The sequence below is a fragment of the Eutrema salsugineum genome, unplaced genomic scaffold, assembly GCF_000478725.1.
Source record: "Eutrema salsugineum unplaced genomic scaffold, Eutsalg1_0 scaffold_3, whole genome shotgun sequence".
Lineage (NCBI taxonomy): Eukaryota > Viridiplantae > Streptophyta > Magnoliopsida > Brassicales > Brassicaceae > Eutrema > Eutrema salsugineum.
In genome coordinates, this window is record NW_006256756.1 from 5,959,769 (window position 1) to 5,966,746 (window position 6,978).

Below are 6,978 nucleotides of genomic sequence, written 5' to 3' on the forward strand. Positions count from 1 at the left end.
TTTAATTTCTTGTTCTAAGTTTCTCTTAGCTTCCTTTCCCATCTTCACCTTCTCATACTTTGTCATCTTCAACTTCCGTTTTCCTTCCTTATCTTGAACATATATGTACTCTTATTTTTCGAGTTTTTCTTAATCAGCTCTCTCTTCTTCTCCTCCTCTTTTTTGCTCTCATCTTCCTCGTTTCCTTCTTCATATTCGTCCTCTACAACTTTGACTTCTACTTCTTTACCGTGTTTTTCTTCTCCAACACCTGCTTCTTCTTTTACTTTTTTTTCTTCGTTTTATTTCTTTTGAGTTTTCTTTTATCTATCATTCTTACTTATCAAGTCTTTTTCTTCTTCCTCTTCTGCTTTGTCTTCCTTTTCTTCTTCTTAGTCTTCCTCGTTTTCTTCTTCATCTTCATCCTCTGCGATTTTGACTTCTACTTCTTTATCGTCTTTGTCTTCTCCAACACCTGGTTCTTCTTTTAGTTTTTTTTTTTCTTTGTCTTATTTCTTTTGAGTTTTTTTTAATCAATCATTCTTACTTATCTTGTCTTTGTCTTCTTCCTCTTCGTATTTTTCTTCTTCTTTTTTCTTATTTTCTTTGACTTATTTTTCACAATATTCATAATCTCAACTTCTTCTTTTTTCCACTTTCTTACCGCCCCCCCCTCTTCTTCCTCTTATTCTTCTACTACTTTGTTTTCTAATTTTTTTCTTTTTCTCTAACCTCTCAAGCGTCTGATTCTTTTTTTTTCTTCTTCTTCAACTTCTCCATCTTTTTATCCTTATGCGTCTTCATTAGTTTGGGTTATCCACCTTTTAATTTTTCTTTTCGAAATTAATTGATATGACTTTTCTTTGTCTTTTTGACTTCTTCGTCGTCTATTCGTCTTCTTTTCTTCTTCTTCTTCTTTTATATCCTTCAACTTCTTCTGTAGTTTTTTTTTTCTCTTATTTTGAATAGGATTTACAATTGATAATTGTATTGATTTGTACAGAATCAATTTCTTTAGAGATAGTATAATAATTCTTGTGCAACAAAAAAAAAGAGAACGTAAGATTTGTGGCCTAACATGTTTTTTTCATCGTTGTTTGCTATGATTATGCTACTTCTAATGAGGTTTTGTAAGACTTTTTTCATTCAATCAAAATCAAATTCAGATGAAACACTTTTACAATACATAACTTTTCAAAAACGATATCTCATTGCTCTCATTGGGAATTTGACCATAATGTCCGTTTCATATGTATAATAATAATAAAATGATCAAAGGTTGCAACAAAGCTGTAGAAGTTCAGGAACAAATTTTCCATCATACTTATTTCCTATTTTGTTCTCTTAGTTTACTTTCACCCATTTTGGCCACCTCTTCATTCTCCTTCTTCATATCAGTTGCACATTTTTTTGACATCAAAACAGCTTCATCATTTCAAGTATTATTTTCTTGTAGCTTACGTTCATGAAACCACTTATATATTTAAATTATCTAAATTTTTAAAAAAATTACAGTTAATATATAAACGTATTATAGTATCTATCATATATAAATAAAATGGTATTTACATGTGTCACCTCCGATAAAAAATATTGTAAAAAAAAAAACAAAATCCTAAAATATGTTTATTCCTTAATTTTTCTTTCTTCTTCAATATCTGTGATTTCGTCCTGCTTTTTTTATTGTCTTCATTTCTTCAGACTTCTTTTCACTGTCTCCAATTTCTTCATTTTCTTTCTTATCTTTCTTTATCATATTCGTCGTCTCGATATACTATAAACTGGTTTCACTTAATCGATTTAAGAAGGATCTAATTTTTTGATCCAAAATCTCAAGCCTTGTATATATATATCAAGACTAATACAATTAAAAAAAAAGATAAAGTAAATCTCTAAAGATGGAGTTTTTTTCTTTCTTTTGTATGTTTTTCTTAATACATATGAAAGGGGGAGAGTCGATCAAGTAGTGTCCCTGTTCTTGTTATGCTCATCAGATACAATTCCTCAAGTATATATTTTTTTACTTTCAAACATCTGATAAGCAAATATCAAGACATAAACGTATTTCAGAGTCATCGGTTAAAGGAATAATATCAACAGAAGGACACAAAAAGGATTATACTAATGTTTTGTAAATGTTAAGAACCAAAGAGATTCAGTAGTCAGTCACATTGTTCTTGCTTCTAAGTTTGACAAATTTTAAATCACGGTCGGTGTTTACTTACACACACACACATAATAGGTGTCACATAAAGCACCAGACACAAAATACAAAGAGACCAATTTTAGCTCATGATTTTAAAGCTAACGTGAGCTCCAATCTAAATCAAAGAATGCTACTACTCTAACACTGTTTACATATACACATTTCCCGCTTTTGTATATTTGAACTGGTAAACCGTAGTTATGGAACATCCTAATCCTACCGTCCCGAGTTGCTGTCATGATCACAAGCCCCCACAGGTGCGGCGTACAAGGGTTGACGTTCTCGCACACGTTCCTCAAGAGCCTCAGCTTAGACCTAATGCTGGCTTTAGCTGAAATCGCTGCTGCACCTGCACCATGCCAAGCTTCTCTTCTGGCCACATTGTTGCTCCTTTCATTGGAGAGAGAAAGTCTATCCGCAACAGGAAATGAGCAACTTTTTTTCGCAGATCAGCAATGAAACTGTCCCCCTCTTTCCCCTTGCCTAGTCAAGGTATGTCAACAGACATAAGACCTGATCGTTTTTAGTTTCTGAGATGAAACAGCCTTCTTATTTGGTTGAGAGTAGTCCCATACATGAATCACTAAGCCCTCTACTGCTGACACAATGTGTTTCCAACAAAGCAGATGTTGGTCTCAGTGTTGTCCTAAGACTGGAAGCTGCAAAACATCCACCAAGAAAATAAGAAAAAAGATTATATCAAAACAAACTCATAGAAGAATTCACCTCAGCACTGAAATTCCACTGTCTTTAGAACTTCACAAAACCGAAGCAATTAAGCGTGCAAACCCTCAAATGTGATACACAAGAATTTGTACCTCGGTAAACTAAAAAAAATAACAAAGACAAATGATCCAATATCCCAAGAGTCAGATCCACCAATAAAGAAACAAACAAAGTTCTTTTATCAAACACAGTTTTGTCTCATAATACATGGCTTATATCTGCTTGTGTCATAAAGAATATCCGAGCCTAAATTTTATAAAGAAACAAAAAAAAGTATCCTTTCAGTAAAACTGAGGACTGTGAATCTCTAAGGCAGATATCAAGTGACATCAAATGACCGATCCTCCTCATGTATTCTGTTAGGATCTAGAATATAAATAAATGTAACAATGGAAGAAACTAACAACAGAACCATGTGTTAAAAAAAAAAGAGAGGAGGGAGGCGCACGTTATACAAAAGTTGTTATGAAATGTCTCAAGAATCTAGTAAACAAAAAACAGAGACAGCAGAACAGAATACACAAAGATTGTGCCATTAAACGTAGAGTGATGAGAATTCCGAATACTGGAGAATTCGAGCTTCGCAAAACAAACGATTATAATCCATCCAACCCATAAATTATGTGCGCCTCTCAAGGTGTAAATCTTGACATGTCAAAATTGTAATAATCTTTTAGAAGAACATCAAACTATACATGTATGTGAATAATAACGAAATACAAATGCAAGTAATCACAAAGAAAAGAAAGTTGTGGAGCCAACTTACTTTTCAGGAACAATAACATTGTAACAAAAAAAGGAATATGGACTTACGCTTACCCTTCAGGTTCACGATCAGGTTGAGACAGGTGGAAGCTCAAAACGGGAACATCTGAATTAAAGAGAGAGAAAATTCAGACAAATTACTTGAAGCTTTGTAATTCAAGCGATGCATCATTCAACTCGACTTTGCAATATTAGTGATGCATCTTAAAATCATAACCACGAAGTATAGAATTAGAATTTTTTTTTATACAAAATGATGCATCTCTAAAAATATAAGCGATGCATCATAAGTTGTCTAATTGTATAAAAAGTAAACCGAACGAATATAACAACAGAACAAATTGATAAGTCTACCTCTTGACATGTTATCCATTGTATAAACCACCAACGAAGATAACCTAATCAAATCAGCATGGTGGAAGGTATATATCAATATAAGACTATAAACTCGAATTAAAAGAAACAAATTCAAACACAAAACAGTGAAAAGAACATAACATAACTAAATATGTGTTCGGTCATGAAGCTCAGGTCAATTTATATTTACGAACAATAACTGATTACTCCAAAACATTTACGAATACGAATATATAAAAAGATGTTTAGGAACAATAAAGAAGAGGAACACGATACGAGCATATATAGAGTAGAATAGATGCTTTAGGGTTTTGAGTTTTTATGCTGGTGACTCATTTAACAGATTCGGTGGCTATGATCAAGATTAAAACCGCCGGTCCATTAACAAATTCAATGGCGCATAATCGATGAAAAAAGTCATGTCACACATATTGACACGTAGGATTAATGATCGTCCTATCAGAATTAATTAAAACGACACATATATAGATTTTAATAATAACACATAAGCGAATCGCTCTGGAGACGACACATAGGATTTTTGACTTCGCAAATAATAGTATAGATTGAGAAACATAAAAACAAAACAATTCAAACAAAGGCAATATACTAATTTTATGGTTCTATTTATTACTGATTATTGTACTTTATTATCTTAGAATTCATAAAATATAGATTTTTTTTATACCACATAAAAATTTATTATTACTAATTTTATGGTTCTATTTATTACTGATTATTGTACTTTATTAGCGACTATTTAAATGTTTATTAAAAACAATAAAACCTTGTTTTTTGGGTAACTTTTTCTTATTCTTTTTTGTTTATAGTGGTAAATCTATAGAATAATCTGATTTAATAAATGTTAGGGATAAATTACATGTGGCGTTCATGACTTTTTTGTAGGTACGGCCTCCTAGACCAAATTAGATTTCGTATTGGGTGTACGGCCTGATACAACCTAAACATATAGCAACCGGCCTCGAATCTATCGGATTCAGGAGACCTGACATGAAAAGTCACCTGTTACTCACGCTATCAAGAACAAGGAGGTAGGGAACTGAGTGGTCAAGAAGAGGAGAAATTGCCTTCCTTTTGTCATAAACCTAAGCACAGTAAAGGGTCGGGATGTTAGGAAGAGTAATCTGCACATGTACCAAGAGAGAGAAAACAGCCACTGAGACAATCTCGACAGCTTGGAGCTAGTATCAAAAGATCCAGGCCAGGTATGAATATACTCTTAAGCGGGAAACACTATTTAAATTTTCCTCCATTAGACAACTGGAATATAAGTTTGATTGGTTTGATTGCCCATACTCTCGTAAACCCATGAGATCAGCATCAGCAAAGGTCATACTGCATCTGAACAACCAAACCCAACCCGTACGATGAGAGTGAAAGAGACGACCCAAGAGTCGGTCTTGCAAAGATGCCAATGAAAGTTGGTGAGGCCGTCAGAAGCATGACGCAAGCAACAATCAGATCAAATCGTGTTGGATCTCAGACTGACCCGTAAAACCAATAACCCAAGATCCGACCCGATATACTATCCTGGGTCAGGTAAAATTCTATAAATACTTAAACCTTTCCAATGAGAAGGGGGTTCAATCTTCTGCTATTTTCGAGCTTATGTTATCTCTCTGGATATTCATAACTTAAAGGCTCAGCACTCTCATTTTCCAGTCATTGACCACTTTCTCACTTTAACTCTACTCCACGACGGTTCCTAAATCGTAGAACACTTTACATTTCTTCCATTTTCCACCTCAAAGAGCCCACTAAACTCGGGCCTGTGTAGAAAGGAGAAAAGTTAATTCTTTCATAACAGTTTAAACTGCTTCTGATACTATAAACACGACGAACAATAATAAAGAGACACGCTGTTGAATGTCTTCCTCCATTAGTATTTCCACTTAGTTTCTCAACCTAAAGAAATAACTTATGCATCAAAATGTAAGCTTTCATATGACTTCTTGTATTGAATTTTTTTTAGGATATGTCTTAACCAACATCGAGAGATAGTTGCAAAAGATCTTCATGGTTATGAATGTAAATTTAAACATATCTTTCTGGGTAAGATATATTTTTCTCATATCAAACTTTGTGAGTAGTGATAATTGACCTTTCATTTATCTGGAAAAAAATAGGTTCTTCATTGAGACATATTTTCACAAGTTGTTAGAGTGCGTTCGCGACAGCGAAAAGATTGGTCACTGGTGACTCTTTTATATTCCTTAGGTATATTTATTTTCCCTTTGCATATATTTTGTTTCTTGGATTTTTGAATTTTAACAATTTTGGTGTTTTAGCGGGGAGAATAGAGAGTCACGAGTTGGAATCAAAAGAGAAACTCATCAACAATGCAATATACCTTCATCGATAATTTCAAAAGAGTGTATGCACTATGGAGTTATTGCTTCTGCAATGAATGCTATTAATATATAATCTATGTTGATTGTGTTTTGTAAGCTGAGGTACTGAAACACTTGGTTACTCTACTTATCATGTGATTAGTTTCTTAAAGAAGTATACTTATATTCATTTTTATTGGTATGATGATATTAGATCAAGCCAATTCATCGTCAACTTTGAAAAAATTGTAGATGCAGTGAACAATAAGTTTTATGTAGGTTCAAAATTACAATGGGGTTTGAGGATTATGATTTTACAGCTATAAGGTATAACTTAAACATGTAGTTCTTGTTATTTGTTTCCAAATATGATGTATTAATTTTTGTTTTCATTGAAAATGATATACTGGAACGATAATTGGGAAGAAAGACTTCTCCTCTCATTAGCAAGATTCAGAATGACGATGTTTAGAAGTAAGATTCTCCCTAAATCCACTTACTATGACATTATATTAGAGTACCATTCCAAAAGAGTAATAAATAACATTCACTAACTCTATTTTTGTAGGTACAATAGGATCAGTCTGCTTTAAT

The 6,978-nt window shown here is 33.1% G+C and overlaps 1 pseudogene; it reads left to right on the forward strand.

Moving 5' to 3' along the window:
- The first annotated feature begins 5,900 nt into the window (after positions 1–5,900).
- Positions 5,901–6,730, forward strand: LOC18014970 (annotated as a pseudogene).
- The last annotated feature ends 248 nt before the right edge of the window (positions 6,731–6,978 follow it).